At 46.4% G+C, this 12923-nt stretch overlaps 1 protein-coding gene across 3 annotated transcripts in view; it reads right to left on the bottom strand.

Annotated features, from left to right (window-relative positions):
- JARID2 (jumonji and AT-rich interaction domain containing 2) overlaps positions 1 to 12923 on the bottom strand; it is a 146224-nt gene that overhangs the window by 93861 nt on the left and 39440 nt on the right. Inside the window, exon 1 of one of the 3 annotated variants that reach the window (XM_040432616.1) lies at positions 898 to 901. The exons of the other annotated variants lie outside the window; for them this stretch is intronic. The gene's annotated coding sequence lies outside the window, so the exon portion shown is untranslated. Of the gene's footprint in view, positions 1 to 897; positions 902 to 12923 lie in introns of those variants that run through there. 3 annotated transcript variants of the gene reach the window in all.

The following is a 12923-nucleotide window of genomic DNA, read 5'->3' as shown; positions in this document are numbered from 1 at the left end:
TCTAAGAAAAAGCTTACCGACAGTTTTTTCCCCCCCCCACTAAGCGATGTATACCACTGCATGCCTATACTGACGTACGTCAGAGCCTTCGGTAAAAGAATTATGTCAGGCTATACAGCCAAAGTATACATCTGACGCAGGAGGAGTCTTGGGTTATATTCAGATGTTGCGGTTAAAATAGCAACAACAACAACAAAAATTTTTACACTACCCTGTAGTGTACGGGTATGTTCACATGGTAGTATTTTCCATGTAAAATCTTTTTTTGTTTTTTATTAAGACTACAAGGGCTTCCTTACTGTAAGGGGGGCAGTAAGGCGGCAGCATTACTGTAGGGGGCTTTCTACTGTGTGGGGGCATAACTACTGTGATGGATGCATTAAGGGAACATCTAAGGCCTCATGCACACGAACGTCCCGTTTTCTTTTTTGGCGGACCGTATACGGAACTATTCATTTGAATGGGTCCGCAAAAAAACGGAAGGTACTCCGTGTGCATTCTGATTTCGTATTTCTGTTCCGCAAAAAAAGTAGACCATGTCCTATTATTGTCCGCATTACGGACAAGGTTAGTACTGTTCTATTAGGGGCCAGCTGTTCCGTTGCGCAAAATACGAAATGCACCCGTATTTTTTGCGGACCACAAAATACACACGGTCGTGTGCAAGAGGCCTAAGGGTCAAATTCCCCATATGATTAAAACGTTGTATGACCATGGCCTAACAAAAAAGTAAATAAATGGTATATTAAAAAAGGGCAATAAATTTATTGAAAACATCCTGTGGGTCAAGTGTATAAAAGATCTCTGTCTAAGACGTGAACTAGGGATTAAACATCTTACAAGATACAAGGAACACTCCTTACTCCTGCACAGGCACATAACAAGTACCGTATATACCTTCTGAATCTATCACAAGTAGACGACTCTTTAGGCCATTGATTTACAAGCCTCCACCATACACCTGATAAAATTAAGAAAAACAACCTACAGCAGGCCAAGCGGACGTCGTGTAAATGAAGCGCCATCCAGGTTCACTCATGTCCAGAACTTCGCGCTGCACTATAACACACTTTGCAATGAAACAATTCACCGCACTTGCAAACAACCCATGAAACAAACCCGTGCCAATTACAGCCAAATGGCAGAAATGAAATTTTAGTCACGTAATCAACATGTGGAGCTGCTCGAGAAGGCACCGAGTGAAACAAAAGTGAGCGTGGTAAAGGAGGGGCTGAGGCATCTGTGGTAATTACAAGTCGAGGGATTGAAGGGGAAGCTGGGTTGGGCTAGGGAATAGTCTTTGTGTACACTTCCACAAGTCCAGCGCCGGCCTCGCAGTGGGAAGGGAGGCTTTTCACACCGCCGTGTATACAGGTGCAGACACACAAACAATGCAGAGAAGGAGGAGAGAAAGGAAACTGAAAGCATGCTAATCTGCTCAACAAGCCATGAACTTAATCGCTGCCCTAATTAGGGTGGGCATCTTGCTACACCAAAAGAATAAGAGAGGGGACACAAGAGAGACCAACAAAACAGGGGACTCGTGATTTAATGACCCTGAGTGTACGGGCGCATGGCCACATTAAATAACAGCTAATCAGCGGGGAAAATAGGCTGCTGTACAGGCCGAGGCCTAAACCACTACCAAAAAAGCAGCAGAAGGCCACAATATAAAATTGGATATAATAAGCCATGTGTACACCCGACGATGTATGAAATTCGTCTAGTCTGCTATCCATCCGATTTTAATGCAGGGACGGGATACTCTAGGTCAGGTCTGAGCCTGGGTTCACGTAGATCAGTTGTATCTGGACAGCTGCTTTTATGCCTGAGCTTAACAGATAACATTTTTGTGCACATGTTTTCTGCATTTGTTTCAGGGACAGATAAAAAAAAAAAAAAAAGAAGGGAAAAACAGATCTGTTACAAATGATCATTTCCATTTTTGTCAAAAAACAAAATGGCTCCTTTTCATCAGTTATCTTGATATTCACAGAGGAAAAAAAGCACAGCACCTACCAGTAAGGCTTATTGCACACGACAGTATATTTTCACGGTCCGCAAAACGGGGTCCCGTTTTTCCGTGATCCGTGACCGTTTTTTCGTCCGTGGGTCTTCCTTGATTTTTGGAGGATCCACGGACATGAAAAAAAAGTCGTTTTGGTGTCCGCCTGGCCGTGCGGAGCCAAACGGATCCGTCCTGAATTACAATGCAAGTCAATGGGGACGGATCCGTTTGACGTTGACACAATATGGTGCCATTTCAAACGGATCCGTCCCTATTGACTTTCAATGTAAAGTCTGGAGTCCCTTTTATACCATCGGATCAGAGTTTTCTCCAATCCGATGGTATATTTTAACTTGAAGCGTCCCCATCACCATGGGAACGCCTCTATGTTAGAATATACTGTCGGATATGAGTTAGATCGTGAAACCTCATTTCCGACAGTATATTCTAACACAGAGGCGTTCCCATGGTGATGGGGACGCTTCTAGTTAGAATATACTACAAACTGTGTACATGACTGCCCCCTGCTGCCTAGCAGCATCCGATCTCTTACAGGGGGCCGTGATCAGCACAATTAACCCCTCAGGTGCCGCACCTGAAGGGGTTAATTGTACTATCATATCCCCCTGTAAGAGATCAGGGCTGCCAGGCAGCAGGGGGCAGACCGCCCCCCCTCCCCAGTTTGAATATCATTGGTGGCCAGTGCGCCCCCCCCCCCCTTCCTCCCTCTATTGTAATAATTCGTTGGTGGCACAGTGTGCGCCCCCCCCTTCCTCCCTCTATTGTAATAATTCGTTGGTGGCCAGTGCGCCGCCCCCCTTCCTCCCTCTATTGTAATAACTCGTTGGTGGCACAGTGTGCGCCCCCCCCTTCCTCCCTCTATTGTAATAAATCGGCCCCCCCCTCCCTCTATAGCATTAACAACATTGGTGGCCAGTGTGCGGCCTCCCACCCCCCCCGATCATTGGTGGCAGCGGGTTACTAGCAATTGTACAATAGTGAAAGATTCATACTTACCTGGGAGCTGCGATGTCTGTGTCCGGCCGGGAGCTCCTCCTACTGGTAAGTGACAGTTCATTTAGCAATGCGCCGCACAGACCTGTCACTTACTAGTAGGTGGAGCTCCCGGCCGGACACTAACATCGCAGCAGCCACCAGCAGGTAAGTATGAATCTTCTACTATTGTACTATTGCTGAGTAACCATGGCAACCAGGACTGTAGTAGCGTCCTGGTTGCCATGGTTACCGATCGGAGCCCCAGCGATTAAACTGGGACTCCGATCGGAACTCCGCTGCCACCAATGATGGGGGGGGGGGGAGGTGGGAGATGGGAGGCCGCACACTGGCCACCAATGTTGTTAATGCTATAGAGGGAGGGGGGGGCCGATGGGGGGCGCACACTGTGCCACCAACGAATAATTACAATAGAGGGAGGGGGGGGCCGCACTGGCCACCAACCTATTATTACAATAGGGGGGGGGGGGGCCGCACTGGCCACCAATGATATTCAAACTGGGGAGGGGGGGGGGGGGGGGAGGGTCTGCCCCCTGCTGCCTGGCAGCCCTGATCTCTTACAGGGGGATATGATAGTACAATTAACCCCTTCAGGTGCCGCACCTGAAGGGGTTAATTGTGCTGATCACGGCCCCCTGTAAGAGATCGGGTGCTGCCAGGCAGCAGGGGGCAGTCTTGTACACAGTTTGTAGTGTATTCTAACTAGAAGCGTCCCCATCACCATGGGGACGCCTCTGTGTTAGAATATACTGTCGGTTCTGAGTTTTCACAAAGTGAAAACTCAGCTATGAAAAAGCTTTTATGCAGACGGATCTTCGGATCAGTCTGTATAAAAAGTAACCTACGGCCACGGATCACGGACACGGATGCCAATCTTGTGTGCATCCGTGTTCTTTCACGGACTCATTGACTTGAATGGGTCCGTGAACCGTTGGCCGTGAAAAAAATAGGACAGGTCATATTTTTTTCACGGCCAGGAAACACGGATCTCGGATGCGGCTGCAAAACGGTGCATTTTCCGTTTTTTCCACGGACCCATTGAAAGTCAATGGGTCCGCGAAAAAAAACGGAAAACGGCACAACGGCCACGGGTGCACACAACGGTCGTGTGAAAGAGGCCTAACTGAAACCTGACGGAGCAGACACAAACTGAGCACAACTGATGCCACAATAACCCATTCAGGCTTCTTTATCCGGCAGAGAACAGCCCGTCAGAGCTCTCTGGATCCGGTGTTCTGCCAAAAGTCTATAGTTTGCCGAAAGTCTATAGCGGAAGTCACGTGGCGCGCTGCGCAAGCGCACTTCAGCGAAGCATTCCTGCAGCACCGCGCGTGCGCACACTTAAGGGTATAGCTTTCTTAAAGTGACAGTCATCTCCATTTAATCTACATTAAATTTGTACGCTCGCCACGCATCGGGCTCGGCCTCGCCATTTAGTAAAACTAACTCTATGCCGCCATTGATAGTAAAGAAGGAAATGGATAGTAAAGAAAGACTATCCATCTCTTTCTTTACTATCCATTTCCTTCTTTACTATCAATGGCGGCACAGAGTTAGTTTTACTAAATGCCGAGCGCAGCGAGGCCGAGCCCGATGCGTGGCGAGCGAAGCGAGCCCGCGAGGGTACAAATTAATGTAGATGCTGTATTTTACTGGAGGTGATTGTCACTTTAAGACGTTGATTCGGATGAATTGTGGAAGTGCGCTTGTGCAGCGCACCACATCACTTCCGCTATAGACTTTCGGCAAGCTATAGAGATCTGGCAGAACACCGGCGTAGCCAGATGTTACCGCGTGCCTCCTAACCCCATTGTCTAGAACAGGGATGGCCAACCTGAGGCTCTCCAGCTGTTGCAAAACTACAACTCCCATCATGCCCGGACAGTCTACAGCTATCAGCCTACAGCAGGGCATGGTGGGAGTTGTAGTTTTACAACAGCTGGAGAGCCGCGGGTTGGCCATGCCTGGTCTAGAAGATGATCCAGCCACAGCATTTTTTGTCCGGCAGAATCCCGACATATTTACCGGGTAGCAGCTGGATCTCAGTCAGATCCCATTATAGTCAATATCGTGGTAACATCGCACCATGTTACCACCTCTGCCGAAAACATATGCTGATGTTCAGGGCGTCTTCACGATTCCTAATGTGGGCTTATAAATGTCATCTGTGGGCTTATTTAGCTAAAAAACAGCTATTACTAACCTGTCAGTCAAACAAATATCAAACAGATGCCCACCGCCACCTCTCGCTCTCCCTCCTCCTGCTGTAAGATCTCGCGCATACAGGGGTTGAGCGAAGTGCCGGCGCATGCGCACTTCGCTGTAAGAAGTCAAATGGAGAAGTCCGCACGGGCGCATCAGGCAGAGCCCTGTGCGCAAGTGCGAGATCTTACAACAGAAGGAGGGGGGAGGGAGGGAGAGCGAGAGGCGGCACAGAGGATTAGGAGGCGGCGCGGAAGTCTGGAAAGGCGGCGCTGGGCACGAACGGCGGCGGGTGCGGCCGGCACCTTGCATCCATTAACATCCCCTTGGGCACCTTATTTGTTTGGCTGACAGGTTAGTAATAGCTGTTTTTTAGCTAAATAAGCCCACAGATGACATTTATAAGCCCACATTAGGAATCGTGAAGACGCCCTGAACATCAGCATATGTTTAGCTGACAGGGGTCAGACCTGGTGACAGAATCCCTTTAAAGTTTAGTCTTGGATGAAACCTTTAACAGATTTCTTTAGAGAGGCTGGCCACACCGCTGGTTTCATATTTACCTGGTCCCTGGATTCTGGCTGCATCGCTCCACGGCGCCTAGGCAGGTCCCCGGTCTCTGGGGATCAACCTCCTGGTGATGGGCTGCACCTGTCACCTGTGCGGAACGTGACCCAGTGACATACCGCATCACGGGTCCAGTCACCCTGAAGGAGGTCTGTTAAAAAAAGTATAGTCTTGGATAACCCCTTTAAAAAACACATCACTGATGTGAACAAGCCCTATTCAGAGCATTTCTTTATGACATATGGAGATATCCTGGGTGGACCCCGTACATTATGGAGGGGGACGCATGACCATACTGGCATTGCCTGATGGGTCGGCCCTGGGGGATTGGGGTTTGTCTGCCCGGTGACAAGGAGGTTATTCTGGAAGCCCAGTTTTGGAGGGAAAAGGTTTCCTGCTCTTGAGGGGTCACTGGGCAGAGGATTATTTCTGCCCGGTGAGTGTCCTGCAATTGGCTGGGATAATAACCTATGATGTTCCAGGGTTCCGGGGAAGGTTAGCGGAGCCCTGGAGACAGCTTATGATTGGTTTGGTGGGCGGTTTAGGGGCTATAAGTGTCCGAGCTCCGCAGGCTGGGCTTGCCTTTGATCTGCACCTGCCTGTGGAGCCGGATTCTTTGTGCCCCTCCCGCCCACTTTGTTGAGGGTAGTTGGAGCCATGGCCTGAGGTTGGGTGAGGTAAGGATAGTCATCCCGTGATGGGATGGACTCTGATATATTTATGGTATTGGAGTCTGAGCTTATGACAAAGGTTAAATTGTTTAATAAATCAGGCCTTAGCCATTTTACCTCCACTCTCTAGTCAGTGTCTTTTGTTATGGAAAGGTATGCATGTATTATGGTGTTATAGGTTAGGCATAATATGCCATGTATTGCCATGGGGTCATCGACAAATCTTTTCCCACTGAAAATTAGGGGGTGTCGTCACCAGTTTCTTTCAAAGACTTTCATACTATGTCGAAGGGTATCATGAAAAAAGGCTGAACATACACGAAATGTGTCCGAAGTACAAAAAACGGTCATCCCTCTAAAACTACCATGAAGGGGGTAAAATGGAGCACGGGGAAAAGGAGGGAGGGGGTGACATTTCCTGCATTGAAAGCATTCAAAAGCCTGGCCAATCACCACTTACAAAATTGAGGGCAAAACTATTGTTTCCGATAGCCAACTGTAGACTTCTGTCTGCTGAAAAAGGATGGAAAATTTTACCCATGGCTGTCCAAAAAAAAGTGTATGGTATGATGGTCCAAACTCGACCAACTGTTTGCAATTATATGCAAGGTCTCTGGGAGTCCATTTGTTTTTTTTTAAGCCAGTTTAGTTGGTTATGTTGCTGGTTGAGACACTCATTCAACCGTCCCCACAGACATCTGATCAGCCGCAGTGCAGCCGGTGAAAATCTGTGTAATATATTAAACTAGAAGCAGAGAAGAGCAAAGCCCCATTTGCCTCCTTCCATGTTTCCTCCAAGCCATTAGCAGATCCTCAGAGAGCAAGATAATGGGGCTGCATCCCTGACACAGCATTTAAAATGCGCAACTTAGATGGTGGCAATCTACTAATGTAATTACGCCAACCTGAGCATCCTGAAGTAACCAATTTTTTAAGTCTTCAACTGGTAAGTGAAATATTATACATGTTCCTGCCCCTTTGCTGAAGTCTAGAAAATATTGCCAATGGTAGTGACGGAAAGGCGGTATGACACCAGACAGATGCAATCATAGGAAACAAATAGACCACGTACGAGTAGTTAGCGAAAGCTTCTGAAATGCAGACAAATATTTGTCACTATCACAAAAGCATTATAACAAATTTGTTTTGTTTTTCCACATAAACGACGCAAATTACCAGTCAAGAGATGCCGACAGCGTACATGGCTCCTACTTAGAAGTACATGGGGGAAACAGTGACCTTGACTAAAGACGATGGTCATCACACTTTCTGGTAACAAGCCATCCAGCGTAACTTCTCTGCAGGTTATAAGAACTGCTTTGTTTGTTTCCAGATACCGGTCCATCCATTTCTGGTGTGCTCCTCAGTCTGTGGTCTGCACCATGTGTGCTCACAGATCTGCTGGTTAGAGGAGCACTTCCTATTGTCTTTTTTTTTTTTTCAACCAGAAGACAATGAAAGCTGAAAGCCCAGGGACATGTGATCTCTGCGGCAGCAATGTGGAGCTCTGGAGACAGCAGGTCTAGAAACATGACTGGAGTGAAAGTATCCTGTCCTAATCACACAAAAGGGATCCATACAATACACATCACATATCTGTGACCTTCTAGATAAAGTCAATACTGCTCAGTGGCCATAAATTTAGATTACGGTAACTACGTTGTGTTAGAGAAGGAACGAGGAGGTACCATGTTTCTCCCCGCCCATACAGCGAAGCTTGAGCGTACGTGCAGTGTGTGCTGCTCTAGGGAGGGAGACATGGCAGCAGGACACGGCCATCAGATAAAAACCAGCTCCCGATATCAGGACACACGGTAATATAATGTTATACAGATAATGACGGAGCAAAATTATTATAAAACAAAGCAGGAATGAATGGGCAATAATACTTCTTTTATTTCCTCATTGTAAAACATGGAGAAAATGTCACTAAACATTACAAGGACATTGTCAAGGTCGCAAGGCGAGACCCAAAAAAATAAAAATGGTTACCAGCTTCTTTTGCTGGCATTATTATCAGCAGGTTTTATGAGGTGCTATGACTATTACAAGGTGGTCTCTAGGAGCATTCAGAATTAAAGGGCTGGTCTGATGGGGCAATATATACATATATTTTTTTTTTTGAAAAAGGGACAAACCAGGTTAAAAATAAGCAACGATTACAATTTGCCAATATGCAAAAAAATACCCATTACCGAATAAATTTTGGCAAAACTTATGAATTATTTTAAGGATGAAAAACTGCTAAGCAGTAATACAGTGAAGTTGGCGTCTCAATATTCATACATTTCTACTTGTCAGAGAAGGGCTCAACTGAATCTCTTTAACAGTCTAACATACACCGATGAACTATCCTCTGGATAGTATTTGATCGGTGGGGTCCAACACCTGGGACCCCACTGCCATCAGCTGTTTGAGAAGGCACCAGCGCATCAGCCTTCTCTCAGCTCACCAAGCACAGTGCCGTACATTGTACAGCTCAGTCCCATTCACTTCTATGGGGCTAAGTTGCGCCTAGGCCATGTGACCGATGAACATGACATCACTTGGCCTAGTCCAAGCTGGGGAGGGCTGCGGCGCTACTCCAAGCACTGGTGCCTTCTCAAACAACTGATCGGCAGTAATCATTACTCACCTCTCCGATCCTCTCCTGCTGCCACTCTGATGCTTACTGGGTCTCCACCAATCTCCACTTCCTGTTCTTATCGCGAGTCACAGGAAATGTCCACACAGCCAATCACTTGCTGAGGCTGTCACCACTGCGGCCAGTGATTGTCTGACAGGCTATTTCCTGCATGTCTGAAAAAGTACCAGGAAGTTGAGATGAGTTGGGACCCGCTGAGTATTGGAATGGCAGTGACAGAGGATTGGTGAAGCAAGTAAGGCTGTGTTCACATCATCTTTTTGCCCAACGTTTAACATATACATTGGGGGAAAAGTATACAGAGGCCTAGTGCACTACTCTTTTCCACCGTCCAGAGTCCATAGATACATTTTTTTTAAATGGAACCCTATGGTAACAGACAAGTGTCCGTGTGAAACATGGGACAAAAACTTGATGCCTAAGCACAGTTTAGGGCTTTTGCAAACCCATTCTGCCCCGTACATAAAAAGTTTTAGGCCAACAGCCAACCCCTTTAAGACTTCCAGTGCCATTCCCTTGATCAGGATGCCTGCTTAAAAGATAAAATGACAATCCCATAGAAGTCTATGGAGAGGGCAGGAGGGAATCTCCAGTCTGTGTGCCCTTTAGGCCTCCTGCACACGAACGTGTGCTGCCTGTTGCCGTATTGCGGATCCACAATACACTGGTGCCGTTCTGTGGGCATTCCACATCACAGATGCAGACTTATTCACTTCAATGGGTCCGCAAATCCGGAGATGCGGAACGGAACCACTACGGCCTGTACTTCTGTTCCGCAAAAAGATACAATATGTCCTATCTTTTTGCGGAACGGGCGGATCGCGGACCCATTAAAGGGAATGGGTCCGCAATCCGCTGCCCCACGGTCGTGTGCAGGAGGCCTTAGAGAGAGATGCATGGTACAAGCTAGTCTTCACTTACCAGCTCATCAGGTTTCCTGCCACCAGTTTATGTTGATCTCACACGGGGCTGCATAAAACTGGTGACAGATTCCCTTTAGTTCCCCTTTTTTTTTTATACTGTACATAGATTCTATGTAATATGTCATCATAATATACACATCGATGATGTCACTAAGTGTTGGGCCAAGGAAAGGGTTGAGGACAAGAGGCGTACGGCTAGACATAGGCCTTCATTGCCGCTCTTAGCCTACACAGAGCGAATAGTGCCCCTAAGCCCTTCTGTGGTCTATAAAATGTACTTTAACCACATGTCAACAGTCTAGGGATCCTCTTCAAGGCTGAAGGCTGTTAAAAGATTAGCAGTGAATGAGTGATAATGCGCCTTACAATGCCAACACCAAAATCACTAGGTCTTAACCCCTTAAATAACGGGGCTGGATACAAACAGCTGTTTATGCGGTATAAAGGATATGCGAGGAACCTAAAAGATCTATGGTGTCTCATGTTACCAATATAAGGATCCCTAGGTCTTGGCCTCCAAGCTCTACACATAATGTACAGTAATGTCAATCGTAGACGCGGTGACTGCGTCCGTTGCAGTCAGAACCATTTACTACTTGCTAATTGATTTGTTAGCAAAATCCCTGACAACCTGCTTTGGCCAACTAGCGTGCACCGTGTGCCAAGATCAATGTGTGCTGGTCTGCATCATCTGGAAGATGTGACATGTACTGCCAACGAGAATGTGCGCTAGAGAAAAAGTGGCACATGAGGGCTTTCCACCCAGCTCCGCGACAGCGACATAATTGCAAGTACACCATGACAGGCTTCATTTCTATTCCGAATTTATTTAAATTTACCCCGCATGTAATCGGCATTCTTATGCAGACGGCGCAGGGCGGATTCATTTGCATCCCGCGCGGCTTCATGTTTTTGTTGTGTTCAGATGAATGATTGCCAAACCATTTCGTAGCAATGGTCTGAATGATCATCATATGGCCTACTGGCAACACGTCTTCCGGTTACTGAGCACAGACCCGTTAAAGAGAACCAGTCACCACAAAATGCAATGCAACCTGAAAAAACCATGTTATAGATCAGGAGGAGCTGAGCAGATTGAGATAATTTTGTGGGAAAAGATTCAGCAAAATCTGTAATTTATACATTTACATCTCTGCTCTTTTGCAGCCCTGTGAAAACCTATTGGTACAGGGAGGAGGAATTATCCGTGACTGACAGCTCTCTCTTATACATACTTGTATCAATCACTGGTAACACCTCCTCCCTGTAATGGTAGGTATTTACTAAAGCAAATATATAAAATGACAAGTTTTACTGAATCTTTTCCGGAAAAAAAATTGATTGATTGAGATTATATATATCAATCTGCTCAGCTCCTCCTGCTCTCTAAGCTGGCGCTTTCAGATTGCGTTGCACTTTAACTGGGACAGACTGGCCATATACTGCCCAGTGGTCTGCCCACACCCTTCTCACAAATGCTGGTCAGGTACATGACGATCTGATGCTCACAGCATTATTAATGCTAGGAGCATCAGGTACTTACCGCATGCACCTGGCCAGCAGCTGCAAGTGCCCTCAGTATGGTGATAGGGTAGTATTTGGTATTGCTATGGTGGTATTTTGTGCTGCACGTCGGTATTTCTGGTCCTGCCTACTTGTGTTGTCCCTGCCTTCTGCCAATTTGGACTCATCTAAAGCTTTGCGCCACTTCGGTTTTTTCCAGGCCCACTTTAAGTTCCCAGTCTGCCTCTGCTCTTTAACCCTTTCACCGTTGATCAGCACTTCGAGTAGTTTTCAAAGCAATCAATACAAGGTCATACAAGCTATTTATCACAGCGCGATTATAGGCTGCAACATGCAAAGTGGACAAGGCGCATCTTGGGTTTATGGCAGGGAAAGAGTTAGGGTGCATTCACACGTTCGTATGTATTTTGCAGTCTGCAAAACGGGGATCGGCAAAAAATACGATTGATGTCCGTGTGATGTCTGTGTTTTTTGCAGACCCACTGTAACCATGCCTATTCTTATCTGCAAAACGGATAAGAGTAGGACATGTTCTATTTTTTTGCGGGACTGCGGAACATATGGATGTTTGTGGCCCTGCTGAAATTAATGACTCTACATCCGAGGATGCAGAGCAAAAATACGGTCGAGTGAATGAGGCCTTATGCAGAGTAAACAGTTGCAAAGTTGACTGCACATAAATTTTCCTACATTTTAGTTTGTTAAAAGAGCTTTAAGGGAACCTGTCACCGGGATTTTGTGTATAGAGCTGAGGACATGGGTTGCTAGATGGCCGCTAGCACATCCGCAATACCCAGCCCCCATAGCTCTGTGTGCTTTTATTGTGTATAAAAACAGATTTGATACATATGCAAATTAACCTGAGATGAGTCAGAGCTTGAAAATATGACTCTTCTCTGGTCACACAAGTAAGATATGACTCTTATGTTAATTTGCATATGTATCAAATCGTTTTTTTTACACAATAAAAGCACACAGAGCTATGGGGACTGGGTATTGTGGATGTGCTAGCGGCCATCTAGCAACCCATGTCCTCAGCTCTATACCCAAAATCCTGGTGACAGGTTCCCTTTAAGGTCGAGTTATATGAACACTGCCAAATACCAATGCTGGGGGCACAAAAATTTCATTAACCCTTTTCCTGGTATCCAATACAATGGGGTAGGTGTACCTAGCACATATTATATCTTCATCTTTTTTTCTGAATACTTTAAGTTTAGACATTAACGGTTCTAGTTTAGTTATATTCACAACATGACTATCCCTAGGAGCAAAAGAGGTCCCTTTAACACCCTGACAACAAAACTGCACTATTCAAAAACTAAGAATAGCCATATGCATTAGATAGATAGTGACCAGAGGAACAGCAG

Source organism: Bufo bufo, chromosome 5 (genome assembly GCF_905171765.1).
Source record: "Bufo bufo chromosome 5, aBufBuf1.1, whole genome shotgun sequence".
Classification (NCBI taxonomy): domain Eukaryota; kingdom Metazoa; phylum Chordata; class Amphibia; order Anura; family Bufonidae; genus Bufo; species Bufo bufo.
Note: the sequence above shows the minus strand (reverse complement) of the source record. Positions and strands in the feature narration are given on the sequence as shown.